Source organism: Lethenteron reissneri, chromosome 19 (assembly GCF_015708825.2).
Source record: "Lethenteron reissneri isolate LAM-NWPU_2019-01 chromosome 19, ASM1570882v1, whole genome shotgun sequence".
In the NCBI taxonomy this organism is placed as follows: Eukaryota; Metazoa; Chordata; class Hyperoartia; order Petromyzontiformes; family Petromyzontidae; genus Lethenteron; species Lethenteron reissneri.
In genome coordinates, this window is record NC_083797.1 from 9573112 (window position 1) to 9592676 (window position 19565).

Sequence of the window (19565 nt, forward strand, 5' to 3'; positions counted from 1 at the left end):
CGACAGCCCTGTGTTTGTTGTCCGCCGTTTCTCCCGTAATAACCCCTACATATTTGTAAAAGCAATAGTTAAAATGTGTGCTGGCATGTTTCTGTTGTTCCTTTATTCCAATGACAGTTTTTAATTACGATGCCACTTTAAGCATTTCGATTCTATCCATGATATCCTGCACACGGGTCTTTTGATAGTTGGGAGAAAACGGAACAATAAAATAAATTAAGATCTGTATTATACCGTTTCAACTGATGTATTGCAGTACAAATCCACACTTGTGCAAGGCAAATTGTGTGTGTACATTACTAGATTCGTACAAATAATAATTACGTGTTCATTTTTATCTGATTAGAAGTTTCAAGTGCGTCACAAATGCGGCACAGAAGTCTGTTTTTCCTCATAAGTCGACTTCAAAGCAACTAATTTCCTTTGGCTTGAAGTGACATTTTCACAGGCCGTTATGAAGTTGTTAAACGTGCATTTAGTGCTTCGCAAATGAATGTGAATGCATTAAACATCACCTCAATTAGCCAAATGAAACGGGCCAGTGTTTTCCAGTGTGCACACGACAAGCAAGGCCAATACAGTTAAATGAGTGATAGATGATTTCCATGCAATTCGCAAATTATATAAATTGGCTGCTCCTTAATACAGAAATGGAACTGAGGGGGAGAGGGGGCATTATGCAGATATCCAAGCAAGCTCGTTTTCCTAATAAAGTGGAGTTTGGTTCATGACATGCATTATATTTCAAATTAACATAATTGTAAAATATATTTTCTTTGTTATTTACTCGACATTGTAAAGACCATTGTTGTGCCTAGTGGTAACGTCATACCTAACAGTGTCCAAACAAAATATAGTCCGACGACCTGTCTAAGACAGGTGTGGAGTTCTTGGACCCTTGGGAAGGAAGTTAGAATAGAAAGCAGCAAGATTGTGAATGTAAAGGCATTTGTATACTTGGGAAGTCTACTGACGTGGGACAACAACTGCACGAAAGACATAACACAAAGGCAAAAGGAGTAATGCAGGATTCAATAACGTCTGGAATTAGCAAGCAAATCAGCTACAAGACCAAACTGAACAACTTAAGAACATGCATGTTCAGTACAGCTTTGTATGCCCACGAGACCTGGACATTGAAAAGACTGACAGAGATCAGATATTGGCACTCAAAATGTATTGCTATAGAAGGATACTGCATCTAAGCTGGGCCCAAAGAGTGACGAATGTGAACGTAATAAAAATGTTGCACATAGAAGAGGACCTCAAGATGCAGGCGGTGATGAGAAATAAACTGGCACTATTTTGACAAATATGTAGGATGGACAACAGCAGGGGAATTAAAAGCGTGTTTTGTTGGAAAAATGGAAGGAACTGAAAAGAGAAGACCTAACAGAGAACGGCTTGACGACATCACAAGAGATTGTTGCCAGAAAGATGTGGCCACTACGTGAGCATAGTGGCACAAGCCAGAGAGGAAAGTAGAAACAAATGACGAAAAGTGCAGTGGACACCTACGGGGCTATGTGCCCATGGATCTTCATGATGATGAGCCTCCCTGCATTGCTTGCTAATTACACTGTTGGAATGAAGACGTCCACCACAGGGAGCTCTCGAGAGCTGTTCGAGAGGATATTTTAAGAACAATGTGTGTATGTTAAACTTCTTTCGCACCCTATGTAGCCAACCATGCTAATCAGAGGTTCGGGGGAAGGACAAGAAACTTAGCACAAAAATAAGTTCTAAAGAAATGAATTTTCAATCTAGATTTATCATGAAAGTAATACTATTTATATGAATATGCATTACATTTTGTTTTACATTTCATTTAGGTTAACCAGTATTGATATTTGATTCTCTGTGTATTGCTTTTGATGTAAAATATTGTTTTAAAAATCCAGCATTTATCTATGCTGGTTTGAATACACGAGGCATGAATGAATAAATACAAGAAACCTTCCCCAATGCAATACTTCCTAATATCCGGACGACACCACCGTGCGTGCCCACTATTTCATGTAAGCTGTGCAGAAAACGATCTAACTCACTCTGTTTGGTGCATTTCACAAAGGGCCACTTGGAAAATGCAGGATAGCTAATATTATAGCACTCCAAACAAACTGTTACTCATCCACTGTAACTGTGCTTTCCATAATTAAAATGAAACTTCACTTTGTGTTTAATTTAATTGATTATTAAAAGGTGAAAACACTTTTTTATGTGAAATGAAACATTATTATTTATACATGCAGTCTCGACTTGAACGTTGAATTAGAAATGAGCAATGGCCTCAGGTGTTTTTTAAAATCATAATTAATTTACATTGCATATCACAGATGCTAAAACATGAGCCTGTATATTTAGTAGGCATGATTAAATATTTTTCATATTTCTAAAAGTCGTAGTACAAACATCTTTCTGGTCTTTGGATGCCTGTTGGTAAAATATAAAAAAATCATCATGCAAATGCTGAAATTCAATGTCACTGTACTCCAAATTTAATTAAATCCAAGTGGGCATTTAAAAACCAGTCCAGTATGTTTCAGTGGGCCAGTACAAACAACTTCATTTATAACCATGATCATTCATTAGGGGAAATGAGTTATGATGGTTTCAGCTGGTGCATGCGATATCAAACAACACATCATAAAGGCAAGCGTGCTTAGGCACCTCCTCCTGCAAGTGATCCAACTTAACCAGGATCAATGCCATTCCTGACAATGTTAAATCACACGTGTGTATAAATACCACCATGACACAAGTACAATTTGCATAAAGCACGACATAGGTGATTACATTGCAGTGATCATGTAAATAAACCATCCACAGGATAATACAAAGTGTGGAGATTTGTACGTGCACATTTACGTCCTGTTTTTGTCAATGGGGGCCTCCCGACACATTTTGGGCCATGAGGGTGGGGGAGTCCAAAGCAACAATTGCTACTGCTGCACCGTCCTCTACTGCCCACAACGTATGGTGGGTCACCAATCCAAGCACTATCCATGCTCAACCTGCTTGGTTTCTGGGGTCTGACGGTCTCAGGCACATTCCAATTGATTTGGTTACAGGCCTACATATACACAGTGCAAGCATATATCAGAAATGTAGAGTATTACCGATGCAACGTGGTTGGGTTCCACTCCAGGTCCCATCAGCAGTGCACATCCGTAATGAGGAGCCGACAAGCAAGAGGGTATTTTTGCAGCTGAACGCCACTTTAGATTTGTACATGAAGCTTGTGCCTTCCCTCCTGCCCTCCGCAGGGACACCTAGATCCCCACAATATATAGCTGGAGGCACAAAAAAAAAGAAAATAATATTAAAAATCCAGATTCATGACCAGCACATGAAGTAGTATATGCATACATATGTATAACTATAGTGGAATACATATATATGAGAGACAGAACAGCTGGAAAATGTTTTCATTCAACACAACGTGTGATTAATACGTGTAAAGTTTTTAGACTGACTGTGGCTGTCTTAATATATATATATATAAAATTACATAACATTTGCACACCTAAATGAGTTTGTTGCATTCATTCATAATGATCGAAATGCTGAACTTGCCTTTTAGCGGTGAGGAAATACTGAAATGGCATAAAACTTAACTCAATAACCTCACCGTGTCCCATTTCTTATCTAGCAAAATAGTTTCCCACTGGTGTGAGGTAATCATACTTTTTCTGTGCAATGGTCACAAGCCTCACATTCATGAGCAGTAGCCAAAATATTTTTTTAAAATGTTAAATACACTATTTTATAAAATAGGTCATCCTCATATGAGTGCACCTGTTTAAATGTAAAATGATCACTCAAATACATGGCTTTAAAATAACACTTTGGGTGGAGTGGCAGTGTAACGATTAGCACACCACACTAAGAACCCGCATGTGATCCAGCAGTAGATTGACAAAGAGTTGTAAATTATTATTATTATTAGCAGTAAACAACACTGGAAGTACATTGATTCTCAAAACTATTTTGTCCAGCCACCACATATATCTTCAAACATGTGTAGGGGTGTTGCGGGAGGACAAACACACAAGGGGTGATTACGCCCACACGCGTAAGGCTGCCTACATCCACGTCCGCATCGTTTAGCCCTGGGGGGCTGTAACGGCGCTGTGATCCCCCACGGCCCCACCCCTCGGGGGGGAGTTGCTATATAAGGCGGAGAGCCGGTGGGCTCGGGGTTCAGTATTCAGCTTAACCAGTGAAGAGTGAAGACCAGCTAGATAGGCCCTGGGACTACCCTGGCTCGCCGTCCTTCTAAGGACCGACCAGGGCAAGCCAGTGGTGTGGCCCCGAGAGCCCAGAGCCGATGCTCTTGTAAGAGCCGGTCTGGTTGGCTAAGGGTGCTGTGATCCTAGCTTGGCCAGAGCTGGATTAGCTAGCCTCCCCTAGCTCTCGAGTGGAGGACCTGGGAGCAGGCTCGCCAGGCTAGTGTTAGTGGGGTCTCCCTGTTAGACGGGTGAAGGGGCTGTTACCCATTCAAGTGTTGTATACATTGGCCTGTGTTGAGTGTAAAGTTATAATAAATAAGTGCGCCTCCGACTACGTCGTCTACGTCTCCTTGATTGTGGGTTAACATTTAACGCGTAAGAACATTTTCATAGGAATGGCATATCGACACTGAAAAAAAGGCCATTGCCTCGAATAACAACAGCAGCGTGTGCTTGTGCAATGTTGAGCAGACTTAGTACTAAACACCGGTTGTACTTGGGGAGTATGCTGGATGTATGTATGTACTTTGAACTTATTGTGCACTGTACGTTTCTAACCATGTGAATCGGAGGTGCAGGGGAAGGACAACAAACTAAACACAAAAAATCAGCTCCAAAGAAATGAGTTTTCATTCTAGATTTAAAAGTGCATAGCTCCCGTGGCTTCTTAATATCAGAAGGAAGAGTGTAGCAGAAGGCCACATAAGCGCGTCTGAAAGCACGCGATGCATTGACCGTCTTTGTTTGACGGCTTGCTAAAAGTCGCTACGAGGATGATCAGAGTGCATGTGATGGTTTACGCTCCTTGACGAGATCGGCCAGGCATTCGTGGCAAGCACTTTGTGCCTAACGAGTGAATGCTACGTGATGTAATGCGTGTGTGTGTGTGTTTTTACGCAGGCACTGTGGGACGTCGCCCCTCCATGTGCCGTTGCCCTCGCAGGTGAGCGTGGCAGGGAAGGAGAGCTCGTAGCCCGAGGAGCAGCTGTAGCTCACGCTGGCTCCCCACGAGAAGTCTGAGCCCAACAGCCGCCCGTTCAGCACCCTCGGCAGGCTGCCTGCACGTGATCACTGCAAAAAGGGAACACAACGCGGTTATTGTCGTGTTCTTTTTTTTTTTCAAACATGGTGTACCCAGGGATAACGAATTAATGAAGTAGGCGCCACTTCATTAGTGGGGAATTAGTTGGCAATTAGTATACGCCATTCAGTTCGAGAAGGGGGTGGGTGGCTTGCACCATTAATTAAGAGGGAGTGCAGTATAGACCTGGAGAACACTTTTCAGCATGGTAAAATGTGGGGAGAACATTTCGAGAAGATATATATATATATGAACATGCTATAATGGGGAGACTGGATGTGTAAAACCAATTTAAGAACTTTGTGAAAATGCTTTCACATCTAATTTTCAACATGCAATTAAACACATTTCCCTCTTCAGTGATTTGCAAATTAGAATGCTCTGTACCAACAACTCGAAGCACGGAATGTATTACACAATTTCATCGTGCTCCCATCGAAGTTGGAAATTCAGTATTGATGGGAAATTCCTGCACTATTAAAATGCACATGAAATGATGTCTTGCAAACTACTTCCTCACTTATCCACCTGTGTGTATAAATCAGCTCACCTGTGAACCCTTTTACCTGCGGATGCTTTTGAATTTCCTTGAGCCAGAGCTGCAAAGAACTCCGTCATTTTGTCACACATCCAAACACTTCCCCCTGGCCATGTACCGAGGTGTCAGAACTATAGCAAATTAACGATTAATAAATCTTCCCAAAATAGCACGTTTCCAGCAGCCATTTGCTATGCATCAGAATCTTTATGTATTTATCTACGAGGCTCTTTTTCGCAGATCTCCAGTAGTGTGAGCTGCATAGTTGCAGTCACTTAATTGAGAGAGATAAATTGACATCAAACAATAACTTTACTTAGATACTACGTAAATCGAATTTACATCATCTTCTATTTCCTCATTTGTCATTTGCTTATGTTCATTCAGACTACACTTGGAGAAGAAATGCCTAACCCCCATTGAATGCCACTAAATGTACTTGTACTGCATTAACATGTCAATTCCTTTTGAGAAACAGCGATTACAGAGGGATACTGTATTCTCAAATGTACAGGACAACTTGGATAGACGAGGTTAATCGTGGTGATTTTAAACCAGAAGAGACCTCAAGTAGCTTCCTCATCAACCCTGATTCTCAAACCAGGCAAGATGAATGCTGCTCCTCTGCCACAGTCATCTGGAAATCCAACCCTCCTTCGCTGTGCACATTGGCACCTAAAGATGTCCCTCCTTCCGTCGTTTTCTTTAAGTGCGAATTGTGCACGTAATATATTTACAAAGGGCATCAATTATCAATATATTAAAATATTGCACCTCTCTGGCCCGTCGACACAGCAGTGAACATTAATGCCTGAGGTAGTGATCTGCATGCGGTTGGCTTGTTGTGGGTGACTCACCGTGACACGAGGGTAAAGCACCACTCCACGTGCCATCCTTCTGGCATGAGCGCACAGCAGTGGCTCCAGAGTTCATGCTATATCCTGGGTAGCAGTGGTAGGAAACATTTCGGCTGAATGTGAACTCCTTTCCCAGGTAAAATCCATTCGCAGCGACTCCTGGATTTCCGCAGCTGATGACTGTGAATCGAAATCACACAGATGCACGTATGAGATGCTTGCGGGCTTGTACAACTGTGTAGGTTTTTGCGGGCCTGCTACAAAAGACGTGCTTTTGGCTTCTACCACATGGTGCGCAGCAGAACACAAAAACACATTGGACGGTTTAACCATAAAAAAAAAATGCACAGTGATTTACTTATATAACCATAATATCAGCTCTTTATGTATCAAGCAAAGCATCAAGATGGATATTCTTGGGATTATTGGCAATGTATTGAGAATGTGTGCTTATAGGAATAAACTAGAATGCCTGGTGAGAATCCATGCACATGAAGGGTAAGTATTGAAATGTTTCACCGAGAGATATTATTTGAATTAAATGTACTGTAGTTTGAATGATATCAAGTGGAAACTATACAGGTTCATATAATTATAAAGCACCTGAGGGTTGGGATATTTTAGATCACAATTACCAAAAAGACTTTCTGAAAAATGTAATAATACTAGAACCGTTTTCTTCATATTTTTCCCATAGTGTTCAATTACATACACAGGGATCAATTTTGTTCTACACCGCTCCTTGCCAAATGCCTTGTAGGGACACACTAATGTTCATTTGAAGACAAATGATTGCACATTCGCAATCCTGAAAGATTGTGCAGACAAGTGCTGCTGGCTGGCGCTTGGGTTGCTTATCCATCACACAGGAAGGTGTGGGAGTGCGCGGCTATAACTACTGAGCTTTGCAAACTTTATTTAATTACAAACCTGTGTCAACCTGGAGGATGGTCTTACGTTAAAATTGAAGCGATTGAGTTTGAAAATTAATCTTTAGAACCTTCAGAGCTACGAGTCTGTGGAATAGGACTCGAGACCGACTGTTGGATCGGCTGCCTTAAACCTGCAGCTCAAACTTTATGTTAACCATCATGAATTTAAAAAGTCAGAAATGTAATGTGTGTGTGGGTGGGGGCTCCATATGCCATGAAGGTTCGATAATCATGACTCTCGGAGAGCATTTAGCTTTGCTATTTTGCTAATTATCACACAAACTGGAAAATAAAGACCATTCCCACACTTCACCCCACCGTGAGTGGTCCATAATTTAAACTTTTGCAGTCAAGCTGTGAGGAACAATTGCATAAGTGGCCTGTAGTAAGTGGTGACCAGATTTAAATTCACGCGTACAAGGGGAAAACACTCAAACTCTGCACACGGAGGTTAAAACACTACTTGATAACATATCAGCGCAAATGTGTCTTAAACAACAAAACACGACAGGAATAAAAGCTTGTTTTGCAGTTTAAGGGATCACCATTCGTGCGGATATTCTGCACACACTTTTGTGATGACCACCGGCTCAAACGGGACAGAAAGACAAGGTACACTGTTTCATCCCCATTCGGACTTATCCGTAGAACATAGCTCTCATTGCCTACTGCTTCCATTTGAAGAACTAACATTGGACAGCTCTCTCTCTCTCCCCCTTCACTGTGGGGACAAATGCAGCACAGCCTAGGGGCAACAGAAAGCACAATTGAAGCACTTTAGCTGGAGAGGCAATTTAACAACTGGTACAGCATGTAGCCTGCATGCTACGCTGGATGTTACAAGAATCACATTGCCATGTGCAGGTTAGTACGTGACATATCATGACTCCATATCTACATTATTCAACAAACCAGCTTCCAAGTTGACATGTTACCAGTCTATGCCACCACATGCAAATGAGGAATATTTTCCAAACTTACCTTTTTTTTAGGACATCTCATGTTAATAGTTACCCCTGACTAAATAAAAGTTGCGAACAAAGCTCGTTAATGTACGTGAAAAATCTAAGGGATTTCTTTATAAGAAAATATTATCTATAATAATGATTACCTAGACCAAGTAATCATTGTGATTATTACAGACATAATAACAGTGCGGAAATGTAACTTCCATGGCTCATCTATTGTTTTTGGACACTCGATGTATATGTGCGTGTGTGCACACGTATTCATTCATACACACCGGTGCACACAGGCAGAACGCCGGTCCAGGTGGCATTGGCGCTGCAGAGGCGGTTGGAGAGGCCCGACATCTGGTAGCCGTCCCAGCAGGCGTACGTCACGGAGCTGGAGAACACCACGCCGTCGCTGTGCAGGATGGAACCTCCGGCCGGCACGCCCGGGTTCCCGCACCACACCGCTGGGCACACACGCACATCCCATGCTCGGGTGTCCAGGCTGGAGTTGTGCTCTTTTACAATATACATTAAAAACTAATTTCTTTAGAAATATTGTTTTGTGTTTAGTTTGCTGGATCTCTCCCCACACCACACATCCGATAGCACGGTTGGCTACGTACGGTACAAAAGATGTTCAAGATACATACATGGTATAGGCTGCTGCTGGGATGAGCGCTACTGGGTGAAGGTGCGGCGATAGCTTTGCTCACTCCACTGCTGGCGGAAGGGCCTCACCAAGCATTCTGTCAACTGCCTGCCCGAGCGGGTTCCTCCATGCATTGCGTCTATTTTCACGAGCCGGCGTGGTGCATGCCCTATTACAATACAGTTAGTCCCTTTCAGTTCACAATGAGTGAGGTGTAGGTGCAGCCCTCAAGTTTTTCTTAGTCATGCCACTGCTGACGGAATGGGTCTTCTGCATCGCACACTTTCGGACGTGCTTCTGCGGCCGACTGGAAAACTCTTCCTTCCGATATTAGGAAGCCACGAGAGCTATGAACTTTTAAATGTAGATTGAAAAATAATTTCTTTTTGTGTTTAGTTTGTTAGTTTCTTGTCCTTCTCCCCCACCTCTGATTGGCATGGTTGGCTACTCATGGTTTGAAAAAAGTTGAACATACATGCATTATTATTATAATAGCAAATATAACAACGATTTTCTTTATATTCTTGATTTGAAGCTATCGTGACTGCAGGAATCCATACTCTTTGGTTCTTTCGGTAAAGTCACGTAGGTAGAAAAATCTTAGATCACAACGTTCCGTTTGTTGTCCCTCGCCCAATTAGCACGATTGGCACACTGCTCCACATGTACACATACAGTCACACACACATACAACAAAAAATCCCCCACATCACCTTTTAACAGAGTGTTGGGGCAAGTGCAGTTAGTGAACACTTATGAAGGCCGGCATGGCACACAAGGGGATGGGTGGCCACGACCACGCCCGGCCGCCTTTGTCTCAATAATGGCAATGTTTACACACTGCGCCAGATACTCATTTGAGGCTGAGTCGACTTAGGAGAGGCCCAGGACGGGTTCAGCTAATCATCACTGGTGATGGCCATGAGCGGGAATCGAACTCGAGTCGCTGGGTTCGTTAGTGCAGAGTGCTACCCACTACACAGACAGACACACACATGTACAGACACAAATACACACAAGCATATCGCCCATGCATAATAATTATTATCTGTAAACTTAGAGATCCTTTGCACACAAGCATATCAACAAACACATACACACATATAACATCATGCACATAAATGAACATTCATGTTAATGTGAACTACGTATCGTTATTTGTGCATAACAAAGTTTCCACGCTTTGCACTAAGCTGCTGTTAAGAACAAGCCCTAAGCATGTTTATTACTTCCCAAACTTTCATAATAAGGGAGATGCAAGTAACTAAGCATGCTGCTTAAAATGCAGCTGCAATGCAACTCTGGTACATGTGTTGCATTACTTAATTGTCATGTTTATTTAATGCATAAGTAAACAGTGTCTCTTTGTCTGTGATAACATGAAATCCATTTTGTTTCTTCCAGAACCACATTCATACAGAAAAATAAGTTGAGTTAGTACCCATGCTGACAATTGTATGCAGTTATGTGCATGTTACAACGAACAAAATTGACATTTCATACAATTTTAATTATTTTAAATGATAACCGGACCATAATTGCATTATTCAATTGATCTTGAGTTTATATAATTATTTTATAATTTAGTTTCATCATCAGCAGCAGCAGACATTAATCTATCCACTTTTGGATGAAGGCCTGCCTCCCTATGAAATTATCATTCGTCATGGTCTCACAATGCAACAATTAATCACGCAATTGCAAATGATCTGCTTTCATTATTCCATCTCTGTTGGGGACATCCTCTGGGTTGTGTTTCCTCACTTGACTGTCACTCCGTCAAGAGTCTCGATCACCGGCCATCGTCCCCTTCTAGTGACATGTTCTGCCCAAGCACACTTAAGTTTAATAAGTCAGTAGTATGCCTCTAATTTGCATGTGTAATCTCACCCATGGGTTGCTTTTTGTTCATCTCGGTGTATTCACAGCAAACTTACTGGCTTTCAAATATGTTACATGAATGATTGCGTGTATATTATCACATCAAAGATAATTAAATGTAACGTTTATGGAAAAAGCAAAAAAACATTACGTCGGTTTAAAAAAAATATTTAAGTATTCCACACGTGTAATTTATTTAATATCAGCATTTGTTAATAAAATAGCACAGTTTAATGACATCACATAAATCATTTCACTCAATTAAACTAAATCGTCTTCGATAATGCGGTTCCCAAATAGAGAGAACATAAAATATATATATTAATTGCAATTTTAAATCCCCTGACTGGAAGCCATGCGATAGTGCAGTCAGCGCAGAATTGGGATCGGGCATGATTCACGGACACTGTGGGTTTGATTAAGAGAGTGTGCAGATGATGGATAGCTCCTTCACGACCCCGGGCCCCCTTTTAAGCTCAGAATGCTGCCAGGATTATGTGACCGTGCAATTTGGTCTTCTGGCCGCAATCTGAGTCACTACCAAGCATGAATGTATCTATTCACACCGAATTCTGCTGGTATATACGAGTTCACAGGTGGGTAGTTTGAGATCATGAGAATCTGCCTCTTGCAGGTCACATCGTCTGATTAAGTATTTTCGTGGATTGTAACTTTTCATGGTCCAATAATAAAATACATCTGCGGTGTGGTTATATATTCGCCGTATCTCCATGCGTGCGTGCTTATTGCGAGTTACATTTGAAGCTCTTGAAGCCCTTTGATGAAAGTTTGTGCTTTATTAAACTGGTGTTACACTACACCAATATTTACAGTTGAGTGTAAAATACCAAAGTCTATATATATTGGCTTGGATACACATGTGCAGATTAGATGTGTGTATTTGTGTATTGAGCTATTTCCTGTAATTTTTGCTCCAAATGCAGTTTTAAACGTTCAATATGCACAGAAAATGAGAAACTAACATCACAACAATAATAGAGTATGGTTAAAACTTAATTATTCTTTGGTTCTTTCGGTAAAGTCACGTATAAAGATAAAATAATAAATTAAATGAAATACTAGCATACGACGAGTATGGTTACTTTATATCATCTACATGTGGTGACTCTTCAATGCATTCTGCCCAACATATAGCTATAGAAAATGTGTTATACAGTATCAGATTGAATATAAAATAAAAAATGTGTCGTTTTTATGATGACCTATTTGCCATCAAAATCGAAAGCGATTTCTTGACATACAATATATTTGGTGAAATTTAATTGTATGGTCAATTAATTTCCTATTTTACTAATGCTAACAACAATGCTAAGGAATGCCAGGTAGCTCAGAGGTTAGAAGAACCTACGTTTCAATCCAGGAAACTCCGTATGATTAAACTAAGTTCACACGTGGGGTGAGTTGATGGTTCCAGCCTAGCACCAATGACTTTACAACAACAACAACAAAGACATTGTAAACATGTTGGTAAATCCAGCTTTGATAATGACAAATGTCATAGCAGGCCAGGTCGAAAAGCAGTGCCTCCTCACTGTGCAGACCAGAGGTCACTTTCAGTGCTCTCATAAGAAAGTTCCTTGATATCCTATTATGAGGGCTTCTCTATAAAACGGGAGTGTCAACAGGTAAACATGTTCATGCGTGTAAAACAATCAAATGAGCTGATTAGATGAAAACCGCCTCGATTACTTTATGACCAAAAGCATAAGGAATAGAAGCAGGGGGTCGAGGCGCTCGTAACGCATCCAGTATTGATGTAGCAGTATTCAGCGCTCAAAGTATATGCAAGTGACTTTGGTCAGCACTATTGGGCAGGTTAATTCAAATATCCACTTAATGTGCACCATCAGCTTCCATCTGCCACGACAGCACTACGTTGACATTAGTAAATTATTCGGTTTTTAATTCGTCTTCGGCAGTTATATGGCTTTTGTCCTAAAATCGCAAGTGCTATCCGAATGGCGTACAACATAAGAGGACATAAATAAATAATAAATATGCCAAGCCTTGAGCGGGAATTAAAGAGTTTGCTCCTCAGAAGAAGATTCAATTACATTGTAAGAACATCAGGACATTATCTTGAGACTTGAGTTAATATGGAATAGGCTATATATATATATTCTAGAGCCAGTACAGTCCGTATAGCATGGAGATTTGAATGTCCAACGTCTGTGTTTTAGCTGATTACGTTAAATTGGCTACCTTAGTTAATGCTGCATTAAAATGGGACAACAATTTAAAGATGTATTCATAGGTATGGTGTCACACACAGAATAATTAAATTTGTTATCAAGATTTACTTTATGTAGACAATAATGTGCATTAAATTATCAGCAGACATTCAAATATTTGATTTCACACACATGATAATAAAATACGTTTTTTGTAACGTACCCCAACAATGCTGCTATCCTCTAAATATCGCTTACAACAATATAAAGAAAAATAATAGATCACGACGTTTCGATCACAACACAAGCAATCGTCATGAGGTGGGACAACCACAGCAAAAAAAACTGCTGTAGTAGGCGAGAGATCTGTCGTGGCACGAGGTTATATAGGCCTCGGCAGTAGGGGGGGGAGAGAGAAGGTGGGGGGGAGGAGGCAGGGCAGAAAGTGGACCCCGCAGCACCCGGGTCACTGGAGTAGAGATCGGAGAGATGCACAGAGAGAGAAAGACAAACAGAGAGTCAGAAATAACAGCTGACATAGGCAGGTAGGATGGAAACATCACAGTCAGTAAAGACTTTACCTGGTTAATAACGTCCTTCCAATGATTGCTCAGTTTGTACCCATCTTCTCGGTTGAAGTTGTGTCTGTATTTCTATATCTGGATGGCTTCATGAACAAATCTCTGATAATAGCCGGTGGGTTTTCAGAGTACCTTCGTCTTGGAAAAGTCAATTTCGTGTGAACCCACTGCGTTAAAACAATGATCAGCAATGGCAGACGTATTGGTCCTACCGTGTTTCAGATCTGCCTTGTGTTCGCGAACACGGTCCGAGACATGTCGTTTTGTGACATGTTGTTTCGTTTCCCCAATGTAACTGCTGCCACAGCCACAACTCAGTTTGTAGATACCCGGGTATTTCATATCAGGAATCACATCCTCTACAGATGGGATCAAATTACGGATTTTGTGTATTGTGTTGAAACGAACCTGGATCTTGTGTTTGTTTAAGATTTTGCAAATCTTTTTGGTAATCCCTGCTATGTATGGCAAAGTGATGGTATTGGTTGGATCCTCAGATGGTAGTCTCCCCATGGCTGGGGAGACAGTTTCGGATTGTACGGTCAGAATATCCGTTTATCCTGCTGCCGCGGTGGCCCACTTTACTCCAGTGGCCCGGGTGCTGCTGCGGGGTCTACTTTCTGCCCCGCCTCCTTCCCCCCCTTCTCTCTCCCCCCCTACTGCCGAGGCCTATATAACCTCGTGTCACGGCAGACCTCTCGCCTACTTCAGCAGTTTTTTCTTGCTGTGGTTGTCCCACTTGATGATGATTGCTTGTGTTGCGAGCGAAACGTTGCGATCTATGATATTTCTACCTATGTGACTTTACCGAAAGAATCAAAGAGCATGGATTCCTGCAGTCACGATAGCTTCACATCAAGAATATATAAAAAATCGTTGTTATATTGGCTATTATAATAATAATGCAGGTATGTTGAAATTCTTTCAAACCATAAGTAGCCAACCATGCTAATCAGAGGTGGGGGAGAAGGACAAGAAACTAACAAACTAAACACAAAAAGAAATTATTTTTCAATCTACATTTAAAAGTTCATAGCTCCAGTGGCTTCCTAATATCAGAAGGAAGAAGTCAGCCGCAGAAGCGCACCTGAAAGCGTGCGATGCAGTGACAGCCTTTGTTCGAAATAATGGTTACCAGGATAATGATAGTGTGATATGTTACAAAAATGCAGCACTTGAATACTTTTAAATAGATGCTAACCAAAAACAGATGTATGTGACGATGCTACATTTGAGCACATTGATTATGACATGCAGGGAGCTGTGAGAATTATATGAATGCTCATTTGCCCCCCACAACCCCAGAGGCATTTCACTCTGTTCCAGTCATTATGCACTACTTCTGGTATTAACAGCACAGTTTTAAATGTGCTTCCAATTTCACACTAGACTGGCAAGACTATACACTTTGCTAGCATACAAATGTTCAGAATATGCCCAGTCTATCTGAATATGAATCAATGCATTTGTAAACAGCTTAACAAGGCGAGGTGACATTTTCATTTTAGTTTTCCTTAAAGAGTACAAATAAATTAAGCTTAAAATATATTGGTTTCCATTTACAGATTTTTTCCACGTGCAAATGTAGGATTTTTTACCATTTCGTTAGATGTTAATTTATAAATGTCGTATGTTTCGCATTTATGTATGTACGTAAGCTTATCTTTTTTTTGCACAGCACGTACACCAACCGTGCTAATCACAGGTGTGGGATTTATGACAAGGCTTGTAGACATTTACTCTGAGCAGGCCCGAGTTCGTAAAATTCACCAAGTTCAGCATTACCTGGCATCAACTCACGACTGACCAAAATAATTCAACCTTGGACAAAATGAGCCCATCGAGCCTTACTTCTTACGTCCCCATGCAATGGAGCATGTATCATTTATTCCACTGTTTAACATGACTGTCTGTGTCATTCAATCCTTGGTGGGCAGCTCTGTTATTTAATCAGAAAAGCTTCCATTGGTGCGAAGGGCACTCCACACGTCCTCGCTATTCTGGACGCAGCAAAGCAGCAATTTGACACAAAGTCCCCACGCTGGCATCTAATTGCATTTCCGATACACTTTGTTGCTGTGTTTGCACTTGTTTTCAAGCTGGGAATAATACTAAACTAAAAAAACCTGATATCTTGCATGGGTCTGATTGGCGAATATTTATTTTCATCCAATTTGATGTAAGAGCATGCTGATGTCTATCCCCAACAATGGTACAAATTGCCAAAACGAGACATGTGTATGTACATGTGTATGTACATTTGTATGTACATGTGTATGTACATGTGTATGTACATTTGTATGTACATGTGTATGTATGTTGAACTTCTTTCGCACCGTATGTAGCGAACCATGATAATCGGAGATGTGGGGGAAGGACAACAAACGTAACACAAAAAGCATGAATATCAGTGAATATGCATATTGATATCACAGGGGAACTATTATAAATGCTTTATCACCATTAATCCACTGCAATCTCTTGCAATCCCACAACGTGACTATCCACTTGGCAAATGGACAGGAGATGATTTAATCTCTCCATCTCCTCGGTAAATGTCCTCCCGGACGTGTACTATTCTTTCACTGAAATGCTTTACAAACGTTACAACAGGACATGCTTTCAGACCATAAAGAATGGGACGGGCGGGCGGTGGGGGAGATACACTTCTAAGTGCTGATTCATCTGTGCGGGCAGCCATCCATGCCTGCCCTCGAAGTGACAGCACCTGCGTTGCGCCTTGCGCGGGGAGCGACACTTTACGCAACATGCCTGGGACACACATGTGAACCCGGCTTGGATTACCTTTGCACTCGGCCTGGGTTCTCGACCACGAGCCGCTGGGGAGGCAGACTGCGCTCACTCGGGCCGTGCAGCACGTAGCCGACGGCGCAGCCGAAGCGGACGACGCTCTTGACGCGGAACTCCTCGCCACTCCTGTGGCCATGCGACGGTATGCCGGGGTCGCCGCACGAGCCTGCCGAGTCTCCTGAACCACGAGTTAGAAGACACACGGAACCGTATATGCAGTGGCAGCTTTTTGGCTGCATGATCAAAGTTCACGCATTACATGGGATGGAGCTTCAATTGTTAAGGCTCATCCATCTTAATCCTTACTCATTCTTAATGAAAATAAAAGAAATATATCACAGAGTGAGCTAATTAGAATGATTTAGGTTATTGAACTTTACAACAGAGTTTCCTGTTTTCCACATATTCCAGAAAGCTTTGGCACCACTGGTCTAAGTTGTGAGATAGATTGTAGATTTGCAGGACCACGAGTGACGGTGACTGCATGCGAACAATTTCAACCAGCGGTTAATAGAATGACTATTGCTGCTGATGCTGATGTTAAGCAATACGTATATTGCGATGTCATAAGGTTTGTCTGATAGCTGCCTGAAAAATCGCTGGCCAACAGGACCAAATATTTGGATACATTGCTTTAACCTTACAAAGTACATGGGCCTCCTCAAGATACAAATTGTAGATATTGCTAAATTGTTTTCTTAAAAGTAAAGAGCGATAATAACAATTATAAACGAAAAAATTTTTAACTAGCCTTTTGCCCGTCCGAGGACGGGTGTATTGCAGTAAATCTGAAACTTGCAACCGAAAAGCAGACCGCGACGTGATATATTCATTGCATCCATTCGTGTGCAATTTGTAAGGGCGCGGTGACACAGACTTATTTTATTTATAGGTTATAATCCCGTGTTCATCATGAGGTCCTTTTTACTTCTATGTCTCAACAGCGTGACGGAGATCGCGTGACGTGAGGGTTCTGCCTTTGTAGTGAGGGTTGTAAGTTGACGCTGAGGAGGGGGGAGGAGGCACCTCACCCCCCTTGTGGAGTGACGTCACCCGCTAATAATTATTAATGGAGGGGGTGTCCATTTGGAGGACGTCACCTGTTCATGATTATTAATGAGGGGGGCTGTTCGATGTGGAGTGACGTCACCTGCTCATGATTATTAATGAGGGGGGCTTCTCCATGTGGAGTGACGTCACTCGCTCATGATTATTAATGAGGGGTGGGTCCATGTGGAGGACGTAACCTGTTCATGAATATTAATGAGGGGGGCTGGTCGACGTGGAGTGTTACACACTGACATTCTTGGGTAAATATAGCGGTAAATTTGTGTGCCTCACCAGAGCAGTGTGGCTGGGCGCCGGTCCAGCGCCCATCGGCCTGGCAGGAGCGAGTGGCATTGCCGATGAGAAGCCGGCTCCCCGTGCAGCTGTAGGTGACGGTCGCCCCGAACGTGAACCTCTCCCCAGACAGGAGGGAATTGGGGGCCACTCCTGGGTGTCCGCAGCTCACCACTGCAGGACAACGCATCTTATTAACATTGGACTTGGCTTAACAAAAAGGTGCAGCCTCGCAGTTGTTTGCTCCCACCACTGCTGGCGGAAGGGCCTTCACTAGAGGGAGCTCTAGAGGGCCCTTCTAGTGGGCATTTTGGTCTATTCCTCTTCGTTGGTCAAAAGATCTTGGAAGAGATTAAATTATCCACGTTTTAACCCACCACACATCAGAACCTGCCAATTGACTAACAGTGACAAAAACCATTTATACTGCTAGGGTGGTGGAAGCGCGGTGCGGGAGTAGGATTTAAGAAATTTGATCCATTGATTCAACAGCCACACCAGAAAATCAAATCAAACTGGTGAATTCTGGACTGCAAGTGCAGCGGTGCTAACCATTACACCACCGCAGGACAGCATCCCCGCAGCCGGAAGATCTGGCCTCATTGTGTTCGAAAGTGAATGTAGATCATTCATCTTTGCAAGGTCAGAAAATAGCTTTTCTCAGAAATGGCTTGGAAACCGGGACCAGTGTGTGTTTTGTATTACTTCATTTCAGATTTTGTGTATGGACCTTGAAGTACAAGACACGTACACACTGTGAAACGTGCATTGGTAACAGGCTGCAGTGAGCCACCGATAGGTTTCTATGCTGTTTTGATTCATGCCATATTGGCGTTGTCATACGGAGTTCACAAAGTGCATTACGAAGAGCAAAAGTTTGCGTGAAATTTCCATAGTACCCTTGTCAGCCTGAGCCACAAAACAAAAAGATGTGTTTTAAGAAACGGATTTTTTTCTCAAGCCACAAATTTTCCCACACTGATTTATGACAACTAAAAGATATGCTCTAGGATGGTTTAACTTTTAACATGGAGGAATCTGGAGAAGTCAGCCACCAGTAAAACAACATAGTCTTACAAGTAAGTGTATTCCCCTATGTTATTGCAATACAAGCAATAACTTTTCGAGACATATTACATTTAATATTCAGCTTGGTAAACTGTATAATGAAATAATATGAGGAACAGTTTGTTTATCAAATTCATGTACGACAATAAAGATGACTAATATGAATTTTTTTTTAATTCCACCGGAAAAAAAATTCCACTTCGCGTTCTTTTAATAGTGAATTATTAACAAATACATATGCTTTTATTCTCATACTTATACTGTAATATACTTTATAGTGTACAGTGGTTTTAGCGTGCTGCGTTGTGAGCTCGGCGACCCGAGAGCGATTCCCAGCCACGGCTAACATCAGTGGCAAGTTATATCAATACCGATTCGGCCCTCCCCTACACGTTCACCAACCTGCGCTGATCATACTGAAGGGAACAAAAAAAACACCTCCATTA

General features: G+C 41.9%; 1 pseudogene; it reads right to left on the bottom strand.

The window, feature by feature from the left end:
* LOC133344243 (CUB and sushi domain-containing protein 3-like) overlaps nt 1–19565 on the bottom strand; it is a 435165-nt pseudogene that overhangs the window by 25618 nt on the left and 389982 nt on the right.